The sequence below is a fragment of the Epinephelus fuscoguttatus genome, linkage group LG7, assembly GCF_011397635.1.
Source record: "Epinephelus fuscoguttatus linkage group LG7, E.fuscoguttatus.final_Chr_v1".
NCBI classification, from domain to species: Eukaryota; Metazoa; Chordata; class Actinopteri; order Perciformes; family Serranidae; genus Epinephelus; species Epinephelus fuscoguttatus.
Window position 1 is genome coordinate 27,714,164 of NC_064758.1, and position 16,110 is coordinate 27,730,273.

Genomic DNA, 16,110 nt, shown 5'->3' on the forward strand with positions numbered 1-16,110 from the left:
ATGTGGTAGCTACACAATCTCATCAAGGAGCAGAAAAGAAAACAGGCTGCTTGCATGTACAATTCAATACCATCCTTTACTTTCAAATTTGTCTCACTTGGAAACAGCTGGTCATTTGCATACACAGCATGACCCGCTCCCGGTACAGTATTCACTGAGGCCGAGACAAGTTGCTGAGTCAATCTTTTTTTAAAGGACCTAATGGATGAAGATAACATGCAAAAGTATTCATAACCTTTCTATTTACTCAGTGGCTTCACCTCACTTACATATTAAAGGGCGCCAACAAAGGGTAGAGGCCCGTTAAATCACCTGGGGTTACGAGGGGAGCTGCTTGTGGATAAATCCCTATTACCATAAACTCAGGAGATTATCTTCAAAGAGAACCACAGGTGAGGAAATTCATTAATGTTTTGCTATGCGCACTTTCTATTCGAATTTTATGTGCCCTTGGTGCATGTAACGCAGTTTGTAAGCAGATACAAGCAAACGCAAGTACTTGCCTGTATTTGCATATGTGTATACGGTAAGCACTTCTGTAAGCATGTGTTTACAGGTTGGGGGAGGGGAAGGGGTTTCATAATGTACTGCATGCATCTGTTACAGGGGAGTCTAAAAGTGTCCCACAGAGTGTTATATGTTACAACATATTTTCCCTTTGTCAAATGTTCCCACAGATGTTCAGCAGGGTTGAGGTCTGGTGACTGTGGAGAGAACGGATGTGACATAATGATGCTTTATGAAGCCCCCAGGGGAGTTTAAGATGTCACACCAACAGATGAGCGCACAGAGTAGTTCCACAAATGGACAACGGATATATGTTACACAAAGAACAGACTGTGTACACAAGTACACGTAGTGATGAAAGTGTAGATATTATAAAGAATACAGACATCCTAAAATGCAAGAATGACATGAATACACCGTTGTACACTAAATGAAATTAAAGGCTCACAATGTGCAGGGTGTATCAAGAGATTCAATAACTACATAAAAGACTGTATACTGGTACATAAAAAATTGATACAGCCAATATGTGTGTTTGTGTGTATCAGTATATCAAATACTCCTCCCTAATCCCGCATTTCCTGTATTTAATAAAACTTCCTTTACACAGAAAAGCTACTACAGTTGGTTACTTTTCTGAAAATAAATTTGTCATATATGCTGAAACGGTCATTTTCTTACACCGAGATCCCGCTATAGAGCCACTATGAAGTCCTGTCTTTACGCTGCCTTTGCATTTTTACACAGAACCAAACGCAAGCAGCATTGTGCCGTCCCAGTGTGTGATTTTAGACAGCATCCTGGGAGCAGAAGAGGTGTGACCGGCGTGATGTGTAGCACAACAGTGTCTGCATTTAGTGTGACATCTAACATACACATGGGCAGGGCTTTATAAACAATAACAATGTGCAATGATGATCATTTACCATCCTTATTAAATAGCAGCTGATTTCGTCCTCTGCTCAGAGGGTAAGGAGCTTCCAGACCTCATTGTTTTTCCAGTTTGCGGACATTTTCGACTTCTGTTCTTTGTCTTTGAGTTAGCTGCTCACCGCTATTACCTGCTATTTAAATCTCCTGGTAAAGGGTTGCACACATAAAATGTCAAACCTGTCCGATACATGGTCCTGTCCTGCCAGCTGTCCCTTTGAAACAGATGGTGATTCAGTGCTGTAACTACCTCCGCTGCCAGCTTAAAGACAATTTACCATAAAACTTAAGTTGATAGCCCGCACTATTATCCTTTCACACAAAACTGCTGCTCAGCAAAGAAATACGAAATACGATCAAATTGTTTATTTAAACTAGTATGAATATTAGTTGTATAAAAATAAGGCTTCAAATAACATATCAATTATGAATCATTCATTTGATCTAGCGCCGACAGAAAGAGCATCAGAGAGAGGGTTATGACACTCGAGGATTATAGCACCCAGCATACCAACACAAACCCGGCGTTTTCTGCAAGCGCGGCTGAGCCATTTTGTACCGCTACACGTTTCTAGTGGGACTATGTTTACAAGCACAAGAGTTCAGCAAGCCACCGAAGGACCGCCCTGCAGATTTACTACTGGTCCTGCAATGTAGGGAGTTTTTTTAAACTCTGAAATTGTATCCGCCCATCTAAATACAAAATCAGGGAGAAAGTCATCAGTCTTTAGTTAAGCAAAGCGTCTAAAGACTGACTAGTGAGTCTACATTGAGACAGGCGTTTATTTGTCAAAATGTGCAGCCACACCAGGCTAGTAAAGGGGACTGGGCATTTTATTGAAGTTTTTCAGTAACTCTGTTGCACAATTCCACTATTGTACCTGTTATACAGAGTGGCGAAGCAGATTCATATTTTATCAGCGTTGCCCCCAGTCATGCATGCACTGATGCGTTAACATGTAAGCAGTATCACAATGTCGTAGTTGATTGAGGTGGAGCTAAATACTTGATATACTTTTACGTAATTTAAAACCTCATCACATTATATAACCTGATCATTTGGTTTATGTGAAAAACCAGAATCTGTAAAGTAACTAGAAACTATGTGAAATAAATGCTGTAAAAAGAACGATATTTGCCTCTGAAATGTAGTGCAGTAGAAGTATAACAAAGCATAAAATAAAAATAGTTACTTTGTGATTGGACCCAAATACAGTACTAGAGTAAATGTACTTAGTTACTTTCTACCAGTGGTGGGACAATAGCTGACATTAAGTAAACAACCATCAAAATGTGACATAAGAATCATTAAGGTACGGTGTTTTTTAAGGATGCTGCTAGGGATGCACAATGTATATTAGGCAGATAAATTATCAGACGATAATGGGACATTTTTATAATTATGCATTATTCCTCTAATTAAAAATTATAGCCAATAAATAGCGCCAATAACACAAAGCCAGACTGCTTTCATTGACTTACCGAGGGTAGCATTTACACATCTGGTCTGAGTTGAGTGTTAATGTGTGAGGTGAATTGATAGTGCATCGCTATTCTACTTGGTAGCTGTGGGCTAGTCTATTATGAAAATCTCCCTCTTTTTCATGGCCTAATGTTGGCAGGTATGGAAAAGTCAGAATTGTCAGATTGATTTGGTTAGGTCAATATTAAATAATAATATAATATTAAGTCAGCCATATTTTCTCACTGCATCTTAGCTTTTTTTACCCTCAGGTGTACAAAAACCACAGGTAATACACTTCTTTTTAAAATACAAAAATCAGGTATCGCATTGGTTATCGGCCATGAGAAGCAGGTAAGTATCGGTTAAAAAAAATATCCATATCGATGCATCCTTAGATCCTGCATTAGCTGAAAAAAAAAAAACAAGTGCTCCTGATGGCATCTGTAACGCAATAACCACTCTAAACATATACGACAATTAAGTTGAATTACATAAGCTCCCCATGAATGCCAAGCAGGGACAAGTGTAATGCATATTTCAAGAATGAACAATGTACAAATGACAGTTTTATACTTAGAGCCAGCCACTCTTCATTAGTGTAAACGCCTCCTCACTTTTCTTTTTTACTGCCATTGTGACGACAGAAAAAGCCCCTTATTTCCATATAACAGTCTGGTATACTCTTCTTAAGCAGTGTCATTATAAAGCAAAACTATGCCGCACTTCAAATACTCCTAATATCTTGTGTAGGCTGTAAGTTCATCCAGCTTGTCGGCCTAAATCTCACATTTCCCCTGATAAACCAGGGGGATGCTCAAGTAATCTGCTTCTTTTTCTCATCTCACACAAGTTTGTTGCCCTTTCAGTATCTAAGTAGCTCCAAGGAGATATGTCATATATATATATACATATATATATATATATATATATATTTAAAATTAAAAGAAAATATTATTTCACTTTTTCCCCAATGTGTTCCTGAAAGTAAAATTAAGATTCCCAAAGATAAAAGATTGAAAGTGTAGCAGCTTTTGATAAATGATGCAGGAAATGAGTTCTTGCACTTTGAGACTTCACTCTGTATGCAGTTCGGAGAGGAGTATGGATCCAGGCTGGATTTCCCTCAGGGTTTTTCTATACCTTAATGACTCTAAACATTTTTATTCAGACCACATAAAAGCTGGATTGTTGGCAAGTCTTTTCTAAACTTCTACAAATGCTAAAATCACTCACCTACAACAGAGGATGAACCCATATAAAGCAGATCTGTGGCCACCTGCTGAGGACCAAACACAGCCAACTGTCCAGTGTCCTCTGTGAGCTCCTCAACCGTTCCCTGGCAGAACATTCAGTCCCTACAACATGGAAATCCTCTACTATCTGTCCAGAACCCGAAAAAAAGCAGTCCCACCTGTGATAATGACTATTGCCTCGTAGCTTTAACATCTCTGGTAATGAAAAGCTTTGAGAGGCTTGTTCTCGGCCTGTAACAAAAGGAGGTAGGTGTGCACACAGAGCCGGTTCAGTTTATAAACAACACAGGGGGGTTGATGATCTGTTTGGACACTGCTGCATGGTGCTTATATCCACCTTGAGAAACCCAAGACATATGTTGGACTTCTCAAGTGCTGTCTACACAGTGCAACACCACCAACCTCTCGAAATGGACATCATATCGCATCTGATGCTCTGGGTCCTTTCATGTCTGACAGGTAGACACCAAGTGGTCAGATACAACCAATTCAGGTCTACACAAACTACCTCCACTGGTGTCCCAGAGAGCTCTGTAATCTCTGTGCTCCTCACTTTGAATACTGATAACTGCAGAATTCTCAGAGTGGTACAGAGGACCTCAGTGCCTCTAAGACCAAGAAGTTGATCACTGATTTTCATAATGGAAAGCTCACCATCCCATACTGAAGGCATACAAAGTGGCCCACTAGCTCACTTTGAAACAGTGAAATCATCTTCTCCAAACATCAGCAACACCTCTTCTTTCTTAGGAAACTCCATAAATCCAGGTGCAACCATAAGTCTTACTACCTTTCTAGAGGTGCTTCATTAAATCCATCATTATCTTCAATGTAGCAGCATGTTTTGGTGCTTGGAGCAACATCCACCTCCATCTTCTTGACAAAATCATCACAATGGACTGGACCAACAACCATTAAGTAGCATCTACAGCAGATGGACTAAAGAAATAGCCTCGGATACCACAACCAATACAGCCACCTACTTTCAGGCCGGAGATACAAGTCACTTCCATTCAAAACAACAAATACACTTAAACCCACTGGTGGACATCTTAAACTGTTTTAATGTGCCCCTTTATGTCTTTTACACAAATTAAGTGATTCACACATAAATTAAAATGTTTTGAATGAAGGAAATATATCTTCATGCAGACATTTCTATAAGTTTCCTGGCTCTACCTCAGCATCTTTATGTCTTTCCATACAATTATGATTACTGATGGGGATTGTATTCCATACTGGGACTCCATCTGATGTGAACATCATGTTATTACATCTGTTTTCCCTTCGTATCACAGTTTTTAACTTGAAGGACAAGCTTAATCCAGCATATTTTACACTCTCTGATTCTCCAAATACATGATCTACTGAGCTTATGAAACCATTTTAAATCAAATGCAGTGACTTACAGTAACATGACATGGTGATAAATTGGGAAAACAAGACTTCTCTTTTGTATAAAACTTTTACCACATATGCCGTATTACTCTCCTGCAGCAGACTTTGACATGTAAAATCAGCAGAGTTCTCCTTTAAATAAAAAAAAACAACACACACATACTTCAAGAAATCCCTGTGTCTCCCAAATGTATGGGAGACACAGGGATTTCTTGAAGAATCTTAAAGAAGCATCTGTCAACTAGAATTACCGCCTCACAGTTGTATGCCTCCAGGTTTCTCTTACAAATCCATGTCTGTGAAAACATGGATGCTTCACACACATTTTCCTCCCTGATAACACAGAAGGTCTGTACAATCAGCACAGTTTCAAGGTGGACACCCAAGATAAGTGTCATCAATTCAGTATCTGACCAAATGTCTCCCCTTCTGTTTCTGAGATAAGAGGTTGAGTAATGACCAGAAAAGTGTTTTATGCAGAACATTATGATGTCACAGTGAAGCTGACCTTTGACCTTTTGGATATTAGGTGTCATCACTTCATTATTTTAGCCTATTAGACATTTGTGTGAAGTTTAGTTGTAATTAAGACATGAATTCTTGAGCTATGGCCAAAAACATGTTCTGTGAGGTCACACTGACCTTTGACCATCGACCACAAAATTCTAATCAGTTCTTCTTCTTCAGTCAAGTGGATGTTTGTGTCAAATTTAAAGATATTCCCTGGATGTGTTCTTGAGATACTGCGCTCATGAGAATGAGACAGATTAAAGGTCACACTGACCATGACCTTTGACCACCAAAATCCAACCAGGTTATTGTTGAGACACACATGAATTCTTAAGTTATGGCCAAAAACATGTTTTGTGAGGTCACACTGACCTTGACCTTTGACCATCGACCACAAAACTCTAATCAGTTCTTTTTCTTCAGTCCAAGTAAACATTTGCGCCAGAGTTGAAGAAATTCTCTCAAGGTGTTCTTGAGATATCGCAAATAAAGATTAAAATGATCCAAGACAGAGGCAACTTTGCTGCATGTGAAGGACGTCTCTCCGAGATGGTACCTCCATTTGGGCCAAACTCAAAAGAGAGTGCACCTCTCACCGAGGTTTGTGCGCAGAGGCCTTCAAACGATCAGGCCAGTGGACGTGTCATATAAAGGGGTCCTCCTTCCCATTCCTGTAGCTGGTACTCGATAATCTCAGTATTTATATGTCGCCTGTAGGTCAGGAACGAGGCCACTGAACAGAGATTACCTTGTATCTTTTGCAAAACTTTAAAAAGTACTTCTGTTATTAACAGATAATTTGTGCTTTAGGCTATGTAGGGACCAACGGCCGCAACCTGGACAGAGAATCTAGCCGCATTGACTCTCTGAGGGCTACGGGCCCTCTAGCGTAGTCCATGCTACAAAGTCCAGATCAGAGGAGGTGTGGTTGCCATCGGGAAGTTCTCAGTTACGCCTCAGCCCGTTTCAAAGTCATACCTGTCGAACAAAGAAGCCACCTTGCTTCACAAGACGGACAACCCAAATATGTAATGCCTCCGGCCATGGCTGTCGCCGGCACAGGGGGCATAAAAACTGATAGATTTATACTGCACTTTAATACTGTGTCTGCCCGCCAGTCTGGTTATTTACATTATTGCCCACGTCCCCCTTTCCTGTGTGCTCTCCTCTCAGCAGTGTCAGAGGTACAAGGGGAAAGACTGGATTAACCGTCTGTCTGAGAGGATGAAGTTAAGAGAGAGAGGCAGAGGCAGGAGGAGCCCTTGGTCATCACCATCGGTCTGAGAGGGGAAAATACAGAGTGAGGGGAAGTCATAAAATGACTGTCAGCCTGTAGCTGAATGGTGGAATTGGGGCTAATCATTGTAGAGGACGTCTGTGACAACTTAAGCTTTGCTGTCATACAAATGGAACTTAGAGTCTACACACACACACAGCGACATATAGTGACACACACACATACAGTACAAACAGAAAGAGAGGGCAATATTGTCGAGGAGAGCGAAGGAGAGTGAGACTGTTGTAAAAGAATGGGAGGCTGTAACGAATAAACGAGGACGAGTGAAGGATGAGGGAAATCCTATAACTGAAGCTGTCAGAGAGACGGGATTGAAAGCAGAATGATGGAGATTACTCATGAGACGAATGGGACAAAGGGACAATGTCAAAATTCTGTGATACTGAAAACATCCACCCTGCACACACTTATCATTGAACACCCTTGTGAAATGCAGAGCGACTGAGCGAGGAGGATACCACCGAGTGTATTTTCTGCTGCACATATTTTGCAAACAGATGCATTGCCATCAACACATACACTGATCCCGTAAGTCTCCGGTACTACAGTAGATGTGTTTCCCCTAAAGATTCCAACTAGACAACACATTCACTGTCAGATGAATCCTCTTTGACGACAAAAGCAGCTGTCTCCGTATTTCTCCTCCTCCTCCTCAGTGTTTGCGGAGCATTTTGTAAATGACAGAGAGCAGCGATGGAATAAAACTGGCAAAACACCCACATTTTAATTTACAGGACTCCAGCTGGTAGTTGTGGTGTTTGGCAGCAGTTGTTGACTCACAAAAAGAACTGTTATCAGTCACTTATCATAAACCTCGATTCACAGAAAAACAAATCAGATCACTGAGGTTCTGTTCGCCATTAAGAACCAAACAAATGAAATCGCATTTATTCGAGCTGCCTGTTCACCAATACAGTCCAAAAAACAAAGAACCCAACTTATTTATGCACTAATTTGTTTCTAAATTTGATTATTTAACTTAGTAAATGGTACCTATGCATCACATGAAATTCAATATACCGTACATCATCATATGTCTGTACTTACCAGTTGGCTGTCACGGACTGTAAAGCTCTGGTCAAAGATAAACACCGTTACCTGAATATTCATGACTCAAACCCAAAATGAATCTGCCTCTGAAAAAATAAATTACTGCCAATAAACCTGCTGAATGTGTTTTGGAGTAAATGCAGTGGCTGTCTTCATTACATTTCCCTGCAACCCTTTTTCCAAGTAGTTTTCTGAGTTGTCCAAGTACAGACCACAGGGTTTTGATTCTGCAGATCAGGGTTCATGTATTCATTCCATCTTTGCTTGGGTTTAGGATACTGAAATATGGTTAAATAGTTTAAAAACAACAACAGCCACATGTCCTATGCTTTGAAGCAACAGTAAGTAACATTTATTAAAACTGGAGCACTCAGAGAGCGCAGATCTCTGTCAAGCAGCTTGGAGTTCCCGCCATTTTATGATTTTATCCACGTCAATTCAACCGATCACCACCAAAATTTTATCATCTGTTCCTTGTCCCATTATCAACCTTTCCTGAAAATTTTTGAGTTAATTTGCAGACAATCGCCAGTGAAAACATAACCTCCTTGGCGGAGGTAGCAATTAATGCAAAAAAACAAACAAACAAACAAACAAACAAAAAAAAAAACAAATCTGTGAAAAAAAAAAATATGTTCCTATGACTCCTCGCAGTGCTCCTAATGGCCTGAATGAAAAAAACCAATCAGAGCCAGAAGAAGTCTCTAATGGAGCTGTGAATTCAACCCAGTCCCACTCCCAACTCATCCGATACTGATGGTTGGGCAGTGGCCATCAGTGTCATACAGCAACGCACCGGGGCACACTTTAGCAAAAATATGACACGTGGTGGGCGGTGGCATTTTTTTGATGCTCTGAGCAGCTCTATGGTAGAAAGCATGAGAAGGTCCACATGGGGCTGTCAGGAGAAGAGGAGTGGATCAAAAATTATTTTGCATATCAAATTTAAAGTTTGAACGGGCTCAGCGGGACATTCAGTTTGACAGTAGCATTCACGTAACATAGCAAACAAGCTAACTGTACTAATGACAGATCGAAAGTGGACAACCATGTTTTTGTGTAACACTAGATATCAAACTGAGAGCTTGTGCCATATGGAGCTGCTTTAAGCTGCAAACTCACCACTTTTAAGCAGAAGAGAGGAGATAATGTTATCTCGGAGCCTTACAGTGCAAAGTCTCTCCTCCTCTGTGCCGCTGCATCTTGTCTGCAGCTGACTGTAGCAAAGAGTACTGTGAAAGTCAGGAGTGCTCACTCAACAGCAAAATCTGGGGATCGAAATGTCCGTAGAAGTACACTGCAAAGCACACTGACAAGCCAAAAAAAGACTGCTTAACTTGAAGCAATCTCAGCTGCCTGAGGGGTCTCCTTTTAAGGAGCAGCCCTAGCAAGGAGTGTAAGTTGACATGCTGCATGGTGCATCTAATACTGTCGCTAAAGGGTGCTTCAGTGTGTTGGTATGTGATGCAGACTGATGACCAAATGTCAGTGTTTGATTAGTTGGGACTAGGGCTGTATGATTATGACCGGAATGTTTATCACAACTATTTTTACATTTAGATATACAGAGCACTGCTTTCACTTGGATGTCGTGCTATGTTCCTGCCAATGTACACATACTTACACGAAAGAAAGCCTTAAAATACGGCTCTTCTTCACCTGAATTCAGTGCATCTTCTAGAAGCAAAATATAAATAAAATTGTGCCAAAACTTTTTACTCAAAATAAAATCTACAGAGCACTGCTCTCACTTTGACCTTGTGTTACATTCCTGCAAACTGAAAATGCTTTGCTTCAAAATAAAACCAAAAATAAGGTTCTTCTTCTCATTACATTATCTATGTATCTGCGGCTGTATTTTTTTTTTTATCTATATCCCAGCCAATAATGTTAATTTAATAGTAGTTAGCCTAAATTGTGATTGTGATTAACATTTGATTAATTGTGCAGCCCTGGTTGGGAGTGACAATGTGTTGGTCAAATACTGCTCGTGTACACGCTGCGCTGCCGACAACAACGAACAAAGCAAAGACATGTAAACAGAAGGAAATCAAGAATAAAAACCAAGCTAAAAAGAGGGTTAATAAATAAAACAAGAATGAATATTGGAGTGGCTTTTCTGAGGAGGAGGGAGCTACAGGGCTTAAAAGGATTCAAAACCAAAACCAAAACTGAAGCCATGTGCTGAAGATATTGAGCTTGACTGAGTGAAAGCATGTGTGAGGAGGGGGGCAGCAAAGCATGTGCACAAGCAGTAACTGAAACTGCATTAGAGACTATTCTCTGCTGTGATTGGTTGTTTTGGTTCAGGTATGGTGGACTTTTGCATATGCCATGAGAAGCATTACCCACTGTAGCTTTAAGTCAGAGTTGACTTTCTCAATATTCAACCAAGATGATTTCTCTTTCTCTTTCCTCAATTAAGTGCCAGGGTTACATCAGGATCACCCAAACCCACGCAGAAAGCTTTCTTTAAGTGCACTGGCAAAACACATGGGGAGGTATCGACCAAATGTGCCAGTTTACTCTCATCGAACAGGGTGCCATCGTCTAGAACTACTGTTCGTAACTCATTTAAGGAGCCAAACATCATGCCCTCCATAACCACAAAGCTATGCTGAGTTTAGGTCACGGCCTCTGCAGGTCTTCCACAATGTGAAATATGGTCTAAATTGATCTGTGGTAGAACAAAATGAAAAGTGTTTTTGGCCATGCAGTTAATTAAATCACACACACACACACCACTATAATCAAACATGTGAAATCCTACTCTCAGGTTTAAGACCCCTCACCAGAGAACTGGAGTTTCATTACACTGGCATGCATTTTGACAAAGAATGTCATTTATATGAATTCCCTCATATCTCATTTCTCTGCTACATTAACCCAAGACACCGTACGTGTGATTAAAAGTTGTAATACGGATCATCCCATTCATTTCCGCAAGACATCACTCACCCAGTGGGCAGAGATCTCCCTCAATCACAACCCGTAAGTGATCATTCGTTTTGCTTTGATAACTAATTCATCTTCACAAGCACTTTCTCCAGTGTGCAATAGGCACACGTAAGTCAGCATGATATCATCAGATAAATGAATAACAAATAACAGAGTGACTGAGTGCAGTGGGCAGGAACAATTAATTATCATTTCCATAATAACTTGGAATTAAGTGGACAGGGGCAAACCTCTTTAATCTCTGTTTATCCACCCATCTGTGGAGCAGCGCTTGCACATCTTCACGCTGTCATGAATCTGTAGCGTATAATTTCTACTGCACATTTGAATACGTCATCAAACCCGTGTAGGTTAAATGATGATGTGGTCTATTATGAAACATTTTGCTGAGAAATAAACTAGAATTACTGCCTTGCGATTGCAGTTTATATCAGTGTCTGTCCAGACTCATGTAGCCGACAGTAGACAGTGCTTCAAAAGTGGATGTTGCTGCAAATAAGCATCAAATTCTAAAACATGGAGGCTTCACACATAGCCACAACCTGGCACAGCACAGCTTGGGCACCCAAGATTAGTTTCTTCTATTCAGTATTTGGCCAAATGTCATCTCTTCTATTCTTGAGTTCGGGTGCTGAATAATGGCCATAAAGTATTTTGCCGTGTTTTATGATGTCACAGTGAAGTTGACCTTTGACATTTTGGATTATGGCCAAACACATGGCTCATGACTCTTGACCTTTTAACTTTAAAGAATTGTATTTCACGTGTCCATCTGCTGGTGGGCCATCACGATAAGAGCATGCATGCATGCATGATAAAATGTTAATTCCACTACAGAAGAGACTTGATGATCACTAAAATTAGGTAGGGAAAAAAGTGAATATATCAATATTGGTATTGTTATCGGCCAAATGAGTTGTTAGATATCGGCAAAACATGTCGGTGACACTGACCTTTGACCACCCAAATCTAATCAGTTAAATCTTAAGTCCAAGAAGAGGTTTGTGCCAAATTTAAAGAAATTCCCTCAACTACAAGTTGAGGAAAGTAAAAAAGTAAATATTTAGATAAAAAACAGTACATAAATCCTGTTGCATAAATGGGAGTCTAAGAAATAACTTGTGTAAAAAATGTAATTCAGTTTTTGAGCCTGAAGTCAAGAGATATCAGCGCTGCAAGACCCAGACAGCAAAGTCCTGTTTATCCTCGCTAATGATGTGTGTTTTAGGAACAGCCAGTCGGGCCAAACCAGAGGCTTTGCGGCTCATTAAGACCTAACAAACCCAAAAAGCAACATGACTCCTGACGCTTTGAAATCTTAAAATCAATTCCAAGCGTCATAGACATGGATAGGTGTAATCTAATCATGACTGTGGGATTCTGATAAAGCCAAGAAGCTGTATATTGTACTGGAGATGGTTTTCTGACTCCTGAGGGCAGGTTTTGTTATTCTAGCTGTGATGAAATAAAAGATCTGGATTTACGTTTCAAGGGTGACAAAAGATAGAGAAGACTGAATTTTGGCTGCACACAACATGATTGCAAATTCTAAATCAACTGACTGAGTAGTGTGGACTGTAAATACAAGCACACACACATTCCAATGTCGCTATGTCAGAACATGTCACTCTATTTACTGGGCTCTTCAAGAGCCATTACAAGCCCAGTTAGATTCATGAATAATGAGTCAAAAATCGTGCTACAGTGACCTAAACTGTGCATGAAATAAGATCCAGCCCTCTGGAGGGGTGAACACACATTACCCTCCAAATCACTCCATCCACAGCTTATTTAAAAGGTGCAGCTGAGCCTGATTTTCTCTCTGTGTTGTAAGCATACTATACACAGTGACAGAGACAGGCAAGAATTAGGCAAATTATTTTTTCCTACAGTGCTCCAAAGAGCAAAAAAAGAGAACAGAAACAACCAGAAAGGGATGCATTCGCAAGAGCGGATGATACAGTGTGAGCCAATTATAATAAATAAGCATGATTATGTAAACAGGACATTAGTGATTATCTTGTTTCCCCCAGATATTACAGATGAGAGATAGAGAGGACTGAGAATCCCTCTCTCCATCTCTTTTTAATTTTTCTCCACTGCAATCTTGTGTCTCTTAGGCCTCTAGGATCAAAACTCATCACTTATCCTTGACTGCAGAAATAAATGCTGATGCATGTTTCTGCTGTCCTGTAGCAAAGACGAAAGTCGCTGTTCGGGACTCCCTCACAGTAGGACACAAAAGCCATGTCTCCACCAAGCAGTACAGTACAGTTCAGTTAGGCACGCTTTTTTCCGTTTCTAATGCAAAATATGAGCCCGGTCTCAATCTAAAGTCGTCGAAATCCAGCGCGCTTGGGCAGTGATGAGCAGCATCAGAAACCAACGAAAAAAAGGTATCCTTTAATGTCGGCATGATACGCAGCCGGTTGCCATCATAGTTTAACGGTGCCCAGCGGCATCAGGGGGAAACACGGCAGGACAAGGACTAAACTTAGGGCGGCGAAAATCCTACTGGGGCGGGCGGGAGAGGTGGCGGATGGGTTCAACAAACACCGACTTTCTTTGAGAAAGCGGTGTTCACGTCCTGTGAGATTCTCAAGCCAAACCCATTCTGTTTTCCTTAATGTAACTATGTGTGTTTGTTGCTGAAGGAAAACAAAACATCTACTTGTGGTATTGTACCGACGTAGTGCGTTTATTTTGAAAGAGACTGTACGTGAACGTTAAATTTCCTGTGAAAATGGAATTGCATTTTGAAAGAAGACAATGCATGTAACAGGCAGAACTTGACACGATGTCCCAGAACGTCAGCAACCAATGCACCCAAGGTACCTTACATGTCGTATGTGGACGTGGAAAGTCAATGACCAAAACGTCAATATGTGACGAGGTCGGAGTGAGAATGTGTTGGAAAAGTTGTACCAATGGAACCATTCCGTATCGTCTCCATTTTTGCTACCTTTTCTGTTGAGGTACCTAGCACACAGATCTGGTAGTAAAAGGTGGAGCTGTGAACACCGCAGTCTGTTGATTGGTCAATAGCTGACGGTCACTCTGCTCAGGGCTGAGCTGTGGCTGGTTTGAGGCTCATGTAACCACTGTTCATATCGTGGAGAGATCTATTACTGTAACTATAAAATGAAAGGCTATTTTGCTGCCTCTCACAGCAGCTGTAGTCTGAGAAAAAAATAACTTCATTCACTGGGCCGACTGCCGACAGCTTTTGAGGTGGAACATTATAAGTTGAAGTGAATCAATCAACACCTTAAATTTCACTGTGACAACTTTGACCATTCCATTAGTTTCTTTATGACATAAACTTTTAGTAATGAGTGGATCTTCAAGCGTGTATGTATATATATATATATATATATATATATATATATATATATATATATATATATATATTAATTTCGACTGGGTTATGTGAACTGCATATATTCTAATTCTCACTTGGAGGGGAAAAAAGCATTGTGGAGTGCTGTTCCTGTGGGCTTCTGCAAAACTAAATGCCTCAGCTTGCCTGAAAAGGACTCCATGTACAAACCTGCTATTTTTAAATCTCTCTTCAAGAGAGACTCTCACTGCAGCCTGTTTTATTTCCTTTAGAAAATGTCGGAGTGCAACCCCGTTATGCTGACGATAAATGAGGTGCAGACTGATAAAGAAGGAAATACAGTGAGTGCTGGACAGAGCAGTGAGTGACAACAACCCTGCCTACATGAAAGAGTACTGTTTGTGTTGGAATCACTAGGGTCTAGGTACCATGTCTGAAGGGTTACTTTCAGGTCCAAAGGTACGGTACCGAAAGTGTTTGGTGGAAACGGGGCTAAAGGTAGTACCTTTCACACCTCAGATTTGAGAGATGACCTGAGCTCTTTGTGGACAGGTCATCACAGGAAGAATATGAAAGACACAACGAGGGACTCAGAAACTCAAAAAATAGAAGTATAAAAAAATATCATAATTCACAGTACGACTTTCTGGCTTGCCAGTTAGTGTCAACAGTTGTATATATGTGTTGGCTGTGAGTCAAATTTCGGGCATGGCCTACAACAGTTCTGACAGTGCCACTTCATCAAAAACACATGTCCATTTTTGATGATGAAGTGGAATATAAACTGCTCCAAATGGCCTCCATTATGGCTCGCTCCCTTCATTCCTCAACTCCAATCCTCCTGTCACTTCCTGCGAGTTGCTACTTGGCAAGCGAGGGAATGAAAAGAGCTAAAGTGAAAATGCTTTTAGATTCACCCCATCTCTCTTCTTCCCTTCCGCTGTGTCATGTCCTCATATTTCATCCTCATGTTCTCCCTTAGGGTATTCATTCATCTAGCCCCCCCAGCCCCCCTCATTTTAATCTTACTTCTTCTAAAAAGTTTTCTCTGTATTCGTCTCCCTTGTATCATTTGTTTTGCAGTGAAAGCAGAGTACACAGTTTTGCTTGTTGCAGAGAGTTATTTTCATCTCATATCAGTGTATCTGCCATCTCCTGGAGGAGGCCAACTGTTAACCGTGACACAGAGATGGTAAAACTAAACAGAGGCATCTGTTTGGGATACAGTAGTTATTAAGCATTTGTGTCTGTATGATAATCTGTTTAAGGCCACTCAAAATCATCAACGATCTGGAGCCATGTGTTGAAATGTGCTTTAATGAAGCATTGATAATCACATTTCCACCCACATGTACAACCTTGGCTGCATGAGCATTTTGATTACATATACTGCGCACTAGAG